We start from the raw sequence: 14,447 nt of genomic DNA on the forward strand, positions 1-14,447 counted from the left end.
GTTTGAGTTATCCGTTCTATATCTGTATCTTCATGTGTAGACCACCTTATAGGAGAGAGAGGCTTCTTGTCAATTTCTTGTTCTTTATATACAAAGTCTAATAGTTCTCCATCATCCCTCATCTCTTTGAGGAGATTGGTTTCTATTTCAAAATCCCTAATCTGAGGCACTGACGGTCTATAATAATTCTTTTCTCTCACCTCAAAAATGTCTTGGAGGTTTGCCCAAAAGTCCTCCAATCTAGGCTTGTTCCCCTCATATGCTTTAGGCATGGTTTGTTTGAGCTTGCCATAGGGATCATAATACTCCCTTGTATAATTTAATTATTTAAAATTTAGATCTTGTAGCTCCTGCTCTATAGTCTTCACTACTTGAATTTTTGAACAAGAGAAATAGCCAATGGAAACTAAGAAATCTATCCCTGCCTTGTGTTTCAAGGACAAAAGGGATTGGAGGTTGAGCGTTTGCCTGACATATTCTAACAAAATGATGCGATCATTTCAATATCATGGCAATAGCATCAGGTTCCCTGTAAACCTACTGACCCTGATATATGTAGAGCACTGGTTTTGGATGAACCAACATGCCCATTCTTGGATGATTGCCATTGCTTTAGGGCTTATCCTATAACCTATATCACCTGTGAGTTTGATGATAGCAAGGAAGAGGAAGGCATCATTGATTCTCCTAAAGTGAGCCTTTTCATTATCTAGAGGGAGTTGTGAGTAATACTCCCAAACTTTCTTTTGCCCTTCCTCATCTCCTAGCTGACCTAGTACCTATAATCCTGGGAACTTACCTGCTCGAGTAGCCACTCAGATAATATAGGAAGTGAAAAAGAATTTCTTTGTTTGATGTACTTCCTTCATTTTCTTATGGATGTTTTCGGAGAGGATATGAGCCCAGCCAAAGTATTGCTTCCCTATAAGGATAGTGGTCATGAAGTGGAACATCCAGGGATGAAAATGCCTGCAATTTGGCTTGCCGAAGGCCTTGCTTAGCATGATGATAAAATCTCATTGTGGCTCCTTTAAGTCTGCCCTCAACACATATGTGGCTTTTAGCCCTGTTTTCTCTCCTCTAACCAGTTCTCATTCATGCGTCTCTTATTTGGAGCAATATTTCTATTCCATACTCTGAGGGATTCTTCTTCAGTAGTTAGGAGTACTTCATCCCTCGTAGGGATGCCAAACACAAATCCCAACATATCTCTAGACAAGTCAATTAGCATCCTACCCTGACTATCCATGCACTTTCTTGTATCTGCATCGTAGAACTGTGCAACAGTCAAGATAAATTCAGGAGCTTGGACTGATTGTGGGAAGATGGTTGCTTCCACCAGGCCTGATCTCTTAATCCTTCTTAGTGAGGCCTTTGGCCTTGGTTGGTCCAATTGTGTCTTAATATCCTCTATCTTGATGTGCCCTACCTTTGTGTCCGTCACCCATTTTATCTGGTCATCGAGCTTTGAAACATACACCTGTCCCTGATATTGATATTTCATGGTCACTGGAAGTTGGGTCCATCTAAATGCTTTGATCTGCAAGAAAGAATCAAGAATTAATCCATTGCATAGATAAAAATATCAATAACATCATCCACCTCGAGACTCTGGGGTTTTGGGGTTCCTTATAAACAATTGAGTTCGGAACTATGGGGTTTCGGGGTGGACGGGCTTGAAAAAGAAACTCCGTACTCCAAGGTGAATTACAAAAAAATAAGCAAAACATGCAAAAGACCTCGGGACTCTGAGGTTCTAGGGTTCTGAGGTAAAAAGGGGCAAAAGGACCTCAAGACTCCTGGGTTCTGGGGTTCCGAGGTTGAGAGACAAAACTACCTTGGGACTCCGGGGTTCTAGGGTTTTGAGGTTGATGACAAAACAAAACATGAAGAACTCGGGACTTCGGGACTCCGAAGTTCCAAGGCTTCAATGAAAAGGACAAGGCACGACTTCGGGACTCTGAGGATTCGGGGTTCCGAAGTTGTGAACAAGCAAACAAACACCTACTTCGGGACTTTGGGGTTCTAAGGTTTTGAGGTAGGACAAAGCAAAAACAAACAAAGGAGACCTCGGGACTCAGGGTATCTGGGGTTTCTAGGTAAAAATAAAAAAAACAAAGCTACAAAAAGAAAAAAGAGGGACCCATATTTTCAACACAAGGAAACTAATGGGGGTTAGGTATGTAGGGCATAACAAGTGCCTTTTCATCTGACAGTTCCTCCTTCAAGACTACAAACACAATTTCTTCATTGTCATCTTCATCTTCAGACTTCTCATTGGTCACACCTTCATCTACTGCAACATAACAATGTTTCTTGCCCTTTCCTTTGAATCTTCTAAACTTTTTTTTTTATCGGTGTTAGGGTAGTTAGCAGCAATATGACCAATTTTACTACAAGAGAAACACTTCAAAGGTATCTTTCCTTTATACTTACCAGTGCGTCTTGGAAATCTCTTTGCTAATAGTGCCTCAAGTTCCATCACTTGAGCTTCATTGTCTTCATTTCTCCGATTACTTCCATGACTTGTCCCACACTCATGATTTTGACATATATCTTTTCCTTTTCTAGTAGATGAATCGGTAACAGAAGCTTTAAAGGCAGATTCAATAGATTTTGTCACACTATTGTCAAAGCTATTTAACTCAAAATCTATAAGCTTACCAATCAATGAATCAATAGTTACCTTATCCTTTGAAATAGATCTAAGTTCTTGGATTGTAGGTACTCTTATTGCATACTAAGGTTGAAGAGTTCAAAGCATTTTACTTACTATAGCATCATCTTCTAGTTTACCTCCAACAGTCTTTATGCCGCCAACAACTTCTTTGATTTTCTGACCATACTGTGCAATATTTTCTCCTTCAAGCATCCTCATGTCATCAAACTTTCCTCTCGAGATTTCCTCTTTGTTTCTTTGAACATGCTCATCTCCTCCATAAATTGTCTCTAACTTTTCCTAAACCTCACATGCGGTTACCAATCCTTGAACATCAATATATTCTAAATCAGATAAAGTACTTACAATAGCTTCTAGGGCTTGCATGTTATCTTACTTCTCTCTGAGTTCATCCAGTGTCAAGGGAGTAGTAGTAGGAGCAACATATGTTGTTTTGACTTGCTTCCAATATTATATACCAAGACCTTTGATGTAGATCTTCATTGTCTTTCCAGATCTTTTAGTCATCCTTGTTGAACTTAGGACCCTCTTTCTTCATCATCTTGATTTCCTCGAAATCTTTTCCTCAAGATGTTAGGCTTTCTGCACACAGAGGACCAAAACTTTGATACCAATTGTTAATCCTATGAGGATCTGGTTAATACTAAGAGGGGGGGGTGAATCATTATTAAGACCAATTGAAAATTTAAACCCAAAATCAAACTTATATCAGATCTAAAACCATTTAATGAATATCTCAACTTCTTTAATCAGATATAACAACCTCTTTATCAGATTTTATTAATACATTAATCAAATAATTTACCACATCAAACAATTCTTTCACCACTTAAGCAATCATATAGATTTGATCATTTACGAACTTATCTTATCAGATCAATCACTTTTCTCTATCAACTCTTATCAATACTAGTAACCCCTGATAAAACATCATAACCGACATCTCAGAAATAATGCATGAAATGAAACATAAACAAGAACATCACATGAAAAATATTCCACACATGAACACCATAAGTTTTCAACGTGGAAACCCAAATAGGGAAAAACCATGGTGGGAGTTGGCACCCACAAATATTTGTACTCTTTTGAAGTACGCCCTGTTAGGAGCTTACAATATGCCCTATTAGGAGCAGACCCTGTTAGGAGTCACACGGTTAAGGGATTTGCCTAGCAGTCTGGTTAGGAGCTTGATGATCTTTAGGATCAACCTCGTGAGAGGATTTAACACTCTTTTGAGAGCTTCCCTGTTAGGGGAATTAAATGTTTAAAGCCTTTTAGGACCTACCTGATTAAGGGATTTAACCTATTGTAACTATTAGACAATAATAGTAAGAAAATGATATGTTACTTACACTTCTTTGCTTGCTTGATCAGATCCAGTTATGCTCAACACTCTGTAACTCTCAGGAAAATCTCATACTTCACTTGGATGGCTTAACACATTCTCTCAAGACCATCGACACCATAAACATCAACTGTATCATCCTAAATAGCTATCTAAACTAGGTCGACCACTAAACCCTAATTACATCATGAATTTACAATTCAAACCATAAGAGATCATCACAAATTGATATAAAGATCATTACAACAAATTACAATCCAATATAAACCATTGGTTGATCGTAACCCATCAGGAAAATCCAATCTGTACCAAAGTCAAAACCTTAAAACACTCTACTAAGTGTTTCACTCATTCCCAAGAAATTCTTCCTTGAATCACACCAAAACAACAATCAAATCTTTTCATGCAGGTTGTGTCGTGTTACCAACTTCATGTCAACTCATCGTCAATCACCACCATAACAAAATATTGGCAGTGAGTTGTCATTGATGTCAACCGGTATTGCAAGCAGGCTACCAATAGAGGTATGTCATCCGGTATGAAGAAGAGTGTATCGGTATGGTGAAATACAAATAAGGTATTGAGAAGATTAACATGAAGGCTTCTCAACTGGTATGGTAGAAGACAAGTAGTTATTGAGACTATCGGCGACTTCACCAGTATGAGGTGAGATGCATGTGTGTGTTAGCATGATGAGTGATAATCAACAGAGCATAAACCGGTCTAGAGGTTAGCTGCCTGTTTATGATGAAGAGGCAGAATGTTAAAGTAATCACAAACCACTGGAGGTGAAGATGTGCTACCCATGTAGTGTGCACTACCGGTTAGCAGGAGGATAAGGTCTCATCGGTAAAGGCTTGTATAGGTATGAGTTTGTGGAATGTTCAAGTATAAGCCAATCTTGTGTCAGTGAGCTGAGTCTATGACCATTGTGATGCCATGTGGAGATGAGGTGGCAAACATGAAAAGGTTGATGATGCCTCTGTCAACTTGGTTGTTAAAACAACTAATTGACTTTAATGAAACAACCAAAAATCACAGGATGGTAACTGACTGATGCGGCTCAAGGAAGAAAGAGTGAAAGAGAAATATCAGGGAGTAGTTGGTGCCTGGATCGAAGAAAAGAAATCAGATTGCAAGATGACCTCGAGAAGGAAACAACTGGACTGTAAATGAGTCGACATATTTCAAGGCAGAAAATCATGGACAAGATTGCTATCTTTAGCAAATATGCATTGGCTAATGGAAAACACATACAGATGCATTCCTTGAGTACAAGTGATTGATCCAAGGAAGATTGGATCAGCTCTCATGTAGATTTTGTCAGGTGAAGGAAACCCTAACTGCCCCAAGTTTGAATTGATTCTTGGCGGGAAATCTCAAGTTTAAATATGATGACTTGAGACTGTGATTGTTGCTGCTACAGAGTGAAGACAAGTGTGAAATTGTTGTCTGAGAGCTGAAGAGATAAACACTTGAAGTGTTTATGAGTGAAGTATTGAACGATAAGGAGAAGCAGAGCAAACCGGTATAAGGAACAACCAATGGAGAGTGCTTTGAATACAGAGGTGACAAACCGGCAGAAGATGTGCCTGATTAAGAGTGGTCGAGTGTGAGTTGAGAGAGGGAAGACATTGTGAAAGGGGATTTAGAAAAATCATCAACAAATTCAAGTTGTAGAGTGGGCGGAGAGAATACAGACCGGTAAGGGTGAAACTGGCAAAGGAGAATATTGTAAGGTTGCAAACTTCATTTTCAACAGTGACTTCATTTGTATATCTAAGTTTTATATTGTTTTCACTAAGTTGTAGCTCCTTTAGGTTGTAGCCTATAAATTGTGTAGGGGTTGGTGCTCATAAATCAAAGGTTGGTTCTCCTTGGGTTGGTGCCCTAAATATTGTAATCAGAGATTCATTGTGAGGTTGGATTGGAGCAGAAGATCTCCAGCAACTATTCTCACTGAGGTTTTTCCCACATTGGGTTTTCCTCGTATATATTTGGTGTTGCGTGATGTATTCTTGTGCATGTGTTATGTTAATGTTTTAGCAAGTCCTCTCACACACTCTGCTTGCATTGTTTAAGTTACCTGTTAGTACTCAGTTCATTTTATATATTACCAACATCTCCTTGCTGAAGAAAAAGAATTTAAATAACTGATTCACCCCCCTCTCAGTGATCCATTGTGTCCAACAATTGGTATCAGAGCCTAGGTAACCTATTTTATAAAAAATATTCTCTAGCTTGGGTAGATCTTGTCAAGTGTTCATAATGGCAAGAAATGAATCTGCCTCCTCAAAAGCTTCTATGTTTGATGGTGTCAACTATGCCTTTTGGAGTACAAGAATGGAAACCTATTTGTCCTCTCTAGGTTGTGATGTATGGATGTGGGTTGTGAATGGGTATACAGTCCCTAATCATCCCCCTACTGATCGAGATGCTAAGAGGTAATATGAGAACAATGCTAAAGCTAAGAATGCCATTCTTAGTGGGTTGTCTGATAATGAGTTTGTCAAAGTTATGCACTGCTCTTCTGCCAAGAAAACTTGGGACAAGTTGCAGAAGATATTTGAAGGCGATGCCAAAGTCAAGGAATCCAAGTTGCAAACATTGAGAGCACAACTTGAGGGTTTGAATACGAGAGATGAAGAGAATATTTTTGACTATCTCCAAAGGTTTGATGAAACAACAAACACCATTAGAGGGCTTGGAGAAGAAATAGAAGATGAGGTGGTAGTAAAGAAAGTACTTAGATCTCTTACATCTAAGTATGATACAAAGGTCTCAACAATAGAAGAAGCAAAAGATCTCAAAGTCTTTACAATGGATGAGCTGTATGGCTCCCTAACTGCTTATGAGATGAGGACTGTTAATACTGATACTATGAAGAAAGAAGCTGCATTGAAGACATCAAGACAAGGAAAAGAACAATTTGCTCATGATGCAACCAGTGAAGACTATGATGACATCATGCAAAACTTTTTCAGAAGACTCAAGACTGGTTCAGGAAAATACAAAGGCAAGTTGCCTTTGAAATGTTTCAACTATGGAAAGATTGGACATTTTGCTACTAGATGTCCTTATGGTGATAAGAATGAAGATGCTAAATCAAGTGGTAGTAGATCATATAGTAAGGATAGGAAGAAGAATGTCTACTGACATGGTAGAAGAGGCTACCAGAGGCAGAGCAGTCTTTAAACTCATGAAAATGATACCACATATGAGGAAAGTGCCTTAGAAGACTATTGCAGTGGAGATGGAGTCAGAGAAAATCTTTTCATGGCTCAAGAGGTTCTGATACTTGAAGAATCATAAGAGGAAGAGAAAGAAGGAGAAGTTGAACTTGAAGCAGAACTCATTAGTTCCTTAGATGAGCTAAGGAAAACAAGAAGAGATTTGAAGAAGGTAAAAAGGGTTGCAGCTGAAGAACAAGAGTTTTTGGAACAATCTCTTGAGGTGTCCAAGAAAACTATTGTAGATCTAAAACTCCAGTTGGAAGAGGCCAAGAGGATGTGTGAAGACACTAGTACCAGTCTGATTGAAAAAGAAAAGGAACATCAGAATCTAGAAGCAAAAATATTGAAACTCTGAAAGGACTTAGAGAAAAGTTAGGAAGAAATAAAAGCGAGAAGTAAATATGAAGGCAACATTGAAGCCTTGGACAAGATGCTGAGCAAACAGAAGCAATCCAAAGATACTATTGGCTTACATTTTCAAGAAGGTCAAAGTCTAAACAACAAAGACACATCCGATAAGGAAATACAATTCACTTCTTCAAATGTAGGTGAAGAGAAGAAGACATTTACGATAAGTAAGGATACTGACAAGAATACATATGCAGATGCTGCTAGAAACCGCCACACAAACTGATATACTCAATCAATGAACTAGAGACCATACTCAATGCACCGACATGCAGATCCAAGGATAAATGTAAGTATTGATCATAAAGGATTCACAAGAGTTAGCAGCATGAAAGGAAGACCCCCAGTGAGGCAGCCATTTGCAGGTTCAAGACAACCTAACCAGTATGTTCCAAATTTTCATGGTTATTGTCACCGGTGTGATAAGTTTGGTCATAGAATGGCAGATTGTAGGAAAAAGAATGTCAACCCTAGTTTTGAGAGTAGAAACTCATTTTCTATATTACAAAGTATAAATGTCACATGTTATAATGGTAATGAGTTTGGTCACAAGAGTTATGAATGTAGGAGTAATATGCAAATGTCCTACAAGAATGCATTGAATACATCTTACAGTGCTAATGTGATATGTTATAAGTGTCAAAATTTTGGTCACATAGCAAGGTATTATAAGATGAGGTCCAACATGCAAAAGAAAATAGTACTAGATGAGAAGTTAGAAACAGAACCGGAATACGAGGTGATAGAAGAGGGAAAGAAAGAAGAGAAACCGGTTTGGGTAGTGAAGGAGAAAAACAAGATAGAGTCTAGCCTGATTGTGCAGACTACTCTACATGCTAAAAGGAGGAATTTATGGGTAGTTGATAGTGGTTTATCAAGTCACATTACCAAAGACAAGAAAAATTTCATCAAGCTTGATGATTGGAATGTGGTTCAGTCCAGTTTAGAGACAACTCGTCCATCAAGATCAAAGGCAGGGGTACATTGAATATTGATGGCAAGCTCAAGGCTCATGATGTGTACTATGTTGAAGGGCTGAAGCATAACCTATTGAGTGTAAGTCAGATGTGTGACAAAGGGTACAAGTTCTCATTTGACTCTACCAGGTGCCAAATAAGAAAGAAGAGTACTGGTCAGGTGGTAGCAGAAGGAAAGAGAATAGAGGGAAATGTCTACAATCTAAAGGAATACTATGAGCCCCAATGTATGATGGGTTAGGCTGATGAAAGTTGGTTGTGGCACCGGAGATTAGGCCATGTGAATTTTGATAATCTAGTTAAGATAAGCAAGAACCAATATGTGAGAAACATACCTTAGATCATAAAACCGGCAATCACATTTTGTGATGAATGTGTTAGAGGTAAGCAAGAAAAGGTCAACTTTAAAACAAAAGAATATAACACCTCAAGACCTTTGGAGTTGATACATAGAGAATTATGTGGGCCAACAAGGACAAGAGCATTGGCTGTAGAAAGGTATTTCATGTTGTTCATAGATGATTACTCAAGAATAACTTGGGTAACCTTCCTGCATGATAAGTCACAAGCTTTTGAGAGATTGAAAATTTTCAGGAAGATGGTAGAAAATGAAAGTGGACACTAGTTAAAATGCTTAAGATCAGATTGGGGTGGAGAATTTTCTTCCAATGAATTTGTTGACTACTATGAGAAACATGGAATCTGAAGATAGTATTCAATTGCAAGGACACCTCAACAAAATGGGGTGGTAGAGAGGAAAAATAGGATAGTGAAGGAGATGGCTAGGACTATTTTGAGTGAGGCCAACATACCAGATATATAATGGAAGGAAGTAGTTCATACTATTGTCTATAATTTAAACCAGGTTTAGTTAAGAGTGAATAGTAGAATGACTCCTTATGAGTTATGGAATGAAAGAAAACCATCACTCAAGCACTTTAGAGTGTTTGGAAGTAAGTGCTTCATCAAGAGAGATGATGATGGATTAGGAAGTTTTGATTCCCGAAGTGATGAAGTAAACTTCTTGGGATACTTAACCAACAGTAAAGCCTACAAATGCTACAACAAGAGATTGAGAAGGGTGGTTGAGAGTGTAAATGTGAGAATAGATGAAGACTCACATAGAGGAAAGTCTGAACTGATACCTTACATTGATGATTCAGATGTTGAAAATTAAGAACAATCTGACAATGCACCGATAGAAGATACACGAAACAAGATCCCCAACTGGTATGTGCAGAAGAATCATCTGGAAGAACATATCATAGGAGATAGGAATGAAGGTGTGCAAACCATAAGGAGATTAGCCCGGGAAGGTGAGTAGGTAAATTTCTGTCTCATGACTGAAGTAGAGCCCAAATTTTTTAATGATGCTAGCAAAAGTGAGAAGTGGGTAGATGCCATGGATGAAGAGTTGAGACAAATTGAGAAAAATCAGAGTTGGGAAATTGTTCCTAGACCAACAGACAAGAATGTCATAGGTACCAAATGGGTCTACCAGAATAAGATGAATGAAGAAGGTAAGATAGTCTGACATAAAGAAAGGTTAGTTTGCAAAGGGTATGATCAAGTGGAAGGTATTGATTTTGAAGAAATCTTTGCACCGGTTGCTAGGTTAGAGGCAATAAGGATGTTTTTAGCTTTCTTAGCCTACAAGGGTTATAAAGTGTATCAGATGGATGTGAAATATGCTTTTCTCAATGGTAATCTTGAAGAAGAGGTATATATGGAATAGCCGTAAGGGTACTTGTTGCATGAAGATGAGAGTTTTGTATGCCGATTGAAGAAAAACCTGTATGGTTTGAAGTAGGCTCCCAGAGCATGGTATTCCTGATTAGACAAATACTTGAAGGAGCAAGGATTATAAAAAGGGAATGCAGACAACAACTTGTATGTCAAGGTAAATGGAGATCACATGATTATAGTTGTTGTATATGTGGATGATATTATCTTTGGTGGAGACAAGGACATCATGTGTAAAGAATTTGCAGATCAGATGAAGACAGGGTTTGAGATGTCCATGCTGGGTGAGTTGTCCTATTTTCTTGGTTTGCAGACCTCATAGAAGGAGAGAGGAATTTTCATCTCCCAAACCAAGTATGCGAAAGACATGTTGATGAAATTTCAAATGGAGGACAACAAATCGGTAAGTACTCCCATGGTTACTGGTTGTAAGTTGAGCAAACTAGATGAATCACCAGAAGTTGAGAAAACATTGTATAGGTCTATGATCGGTAGTCTGTTGTATTTAACAACATCTAGACCAGATATTGTACAAGTTGTTTGCATGGTAGCAAGATTCCAAGATGCTCCTAAATAGTCTCACTGAAATGCAGTTAGAAGAATCTTCAGGTATCTGCAAGGGACTATCAGCAATGGTCTATGGTATCCAAAGAAAGGAGACTTCTCTTTGCAAGCTTATACTGATGTAGATTAGGCAAGAAGTATTGATGACCAAAAAAGTACAAGTGGAGGTTCTTTCTACTTAAGAGACTGATTAGTATCATGAAACAACAAGAAGCAAGATTCAGTGTCATTATCTACTATTGAGGCAGAGTATATAGCAGCTGCTACATGTTGTTCACAAGTTTTATGGATGAAGAAAACACTGAAAGACATATAGGTGGAGATACCGGAACCCATTCCAATCCGATGTGATAACTCAAGTGCAATCAACATCTCCAAGAATCCTGTAATGCTCTCCAAAACAAAACACTTTGTAATCAAGTATCACTTCTTGAGAGAGAAGGTAGAAGACAAGGAGGTCATAGTAGAATATGTTCCAACATATGAGAAGATTGCTGACATATTTACCAAGACACTTCCTTTGGGCCCATTTGAGTATTTGAGACAAAAGATGGGAGTTGTCCCACCATCTAGCAGCACTTAAATGCATAGGAGATTGCATGATTAAGGGGGAGTCAACCATTACTACTATCTTATGACTCTTTAATCATGAAGCATGGACACAAGGGGAGAGTGTGCCTTAACTGGATGTAGTCAAGGGAGAGATTATTGGTGTCCAACTAAGGTTCCCTTTGCCATTGTTGTCAAAGGGGGAGAAAAACCGGAAAAGAAAATGTTGACATCAATGCTAAAGGGGGAAATTGTTGGTATTAAGTTGTCATAGATGTCAACCAGTATTGTAGGCAGGCTACCGATAGAGGTATATCATCTGGTATGAAGAAGAGTGTACTGGTATGGTGAAAGACAAATAAGGTATTGAGAAGATTAACATGAAGGCTTGTCAACTGGTATGGTGGAAGACAAGTAGTTATTGAGACTATCGATGACTTCACCGGTATGAGGTGAGATGCATGTGTGTGTTAGCATGATGAGTGATAACCAGTAGAGCATAAACCGGTTTGGAGGTGGGCTTCCTATTTATGATGAAGAGGCAAAATGTTAAAGTAATCACAAACCATTGGAGGTGAAGATGTGCTATCGGTGTAGTGTGAACTACCCGTTAGAGGGAGGAGACAGTCTCACCTGTAAAGGCTTGTACTGGTATGAGTTTGTTGAATGTTCAAGTGTAAACTGATCTTGTGTCGGTGAGGTGAGTGTATGACCATTGTGATGCCATGTGGAGCTGAGGTGGAAAACATGCAAAGGTTGATGAAGCCTCCATCGACATGGTTGTTGAAAGAGCTAGTCGACATTAATGAAATAGCCAAAAATCACAGGATGGTAACTGACTGATGCGGCTTGATGAAGAAAGAGTGATAGAGAAAGATCAGGGAGTAGTTGGTGCCTAGATCGAAGAAAAAAAATTAGATTGCAAGATGACCTCAAGAAGGAAACAACTGAACTGCAAATGAGTCGACGGATTTCAAGGCAGAAAATCATGGACGAGATTGCTATCTTTAGCAAATATACATTGGATAATGGAAAACATGTACATATGCATTCCTTGAGTACAGGTGATTGATACAAGGAAGATTGGATTGGATCTCATGCAGATTTTGTCGGGTGAAGGAAACCCTAACCGCCCCAAGTTTGAATTGATTCTTGGCAGGAAAGCTCAAGTTTAAATATGTTGACTTGAGACTGTGATTGTTATTGTTGCATAGTAAAGACAAGTGTGAAATTGTTGTCTGAGAGCCAAAGAGATATACAATTGAATTTTTTATGAGCAAAGTATTGACCGATAAGGAGAAGCACAGTAGACCGGTATAAGGAACAACCTATGGAGAGTGCATTGAATACATAAGTGACAAACTGGTAGAAGTTGTGCCTGATTAAGAGTGATCGAGTGTGAGTTAAGAGAGGGAAGACATTGCGAAAAGGGATTTAAAAAAATCATCAATAAAGTCAAGTTGTAGAGTGGGTGGAGAGAATATAGACCGGTAAGGGTGAAACTAGCAGAGGAGAATATTGTAAGGTTGCAAAACTTCATTTGCAACAGTGATTTGATTTGTATATCTGAGTTTTATATTGCTTTCACTAAGTTTTAGCTTAGTGCATGGGTTGTAGCTCCTTTAGGTTGTAGCCTATAAATTGTGTAGGGGTTGGTGCTCCTTTGAGTTGGTGCTCATAAATCAAGGGTTGGTGCCCTAAATATTGTAAACAAAGATTCATTGGGAGGCTGGATTGGAGTAGAAGATCTCGAGTAGCTATTTTCACTGAGGTTTTTCCCACATTGGGTTTTCCTCGTATATATTTGGTATTGCATGATGTATTCTTCTGCATGTGTTATGTTAATGTTTTAGCAAGTCCTCTCACACACTTTGCTTGCATTGTTTAAGTTATCGGTTAGCACTAAGTTCATTTTATATATTATCGACATCTCTTTGCTGAAGAAAAAGAGTTTAAATCACTAATTCACCCCTCTCTCAGTGATCCATTGTGTCCAACACAAAAATCATTAGTGGTTTGATGATATCTTTATCGGTCTTAAACCCTACTAAAACCTTAGCAAAACTTCATTAGAAATTTGAAACACGCCTTCCGGTAATATTCACAAGTTTCAGTTTTGGTCAGATTCACCTTTCTATGATACAAGCTCACCTTCCAAACCACAAATCACCAATCATCGCTGATCATCCAATTCAATCAAAACATCTCTTCTTTATCGGTTAAAGTCCTATTTCATAGACTTTAGTTCACTATCGGTAAACCCTGTCTTTCGGTAAACCAAATCACTTAGACAATAAAATAAAACATCAGGAACATCAGTAATCATCATTTGACATCAGTTTCCATCAATAACAATACAAATAATTGATCATTTTATCTAATCACAAAGTCTCAATCTCTTCATCACAAATAGACTTCTATCCTTTACCAGTGCATCTGTATCAGTTATGCCAAATGCCAACAATGACCCCTTAGCACACCACATGACCCCTTAGGACCATATCATGTCCTAAGGGGTCGTATGGTGTCCTAAGGGATCATATGGTGTTCTAACACATGTATAGATCCATTAGGACCCCATAAGACCCCTAATGACACCATATGACCCCCTAGCACATCACATGACCCTTAGGACCATATGATGTCCTAAGGGGTTGTATGGTGTCCTAAGGGGTTGTATGGTGTTCTAAGGGGTCATATGGTGTTCTAACATATGTGTGCCCCCATTAGGACCCCAAAGGCCCCTAACGACACCATATGACCCCTTAGGACTATATGATATCTTAAGGGGTTGTATGATGTTCTAAAGGGTCACATGATGTTCTAACACATGTGTGGCCCCATTAGGACCCCACATGACCCCTAATGACACCATATGACCCCTTAGAACCATGTATGATATCCTAAGGGATCATATTGTGTTGTAACACATATGTGGCCCAATT

This window comes from Cryptomeria japonica, chromosome 10 (assembly GCF_030272615.1).
Source record: "Cryptomeria japonica chromosome 10, Sugi_1.0, whole genome shotgun sequence".
Classification (NCBI taxonomy): domain Eukaryota; kingdom Viridiplantae; phylum Streptophyta; class Pinopsida; order Cupressales; family Cupressaceae; genus Cryptomeria; species Cryptomeria japonica.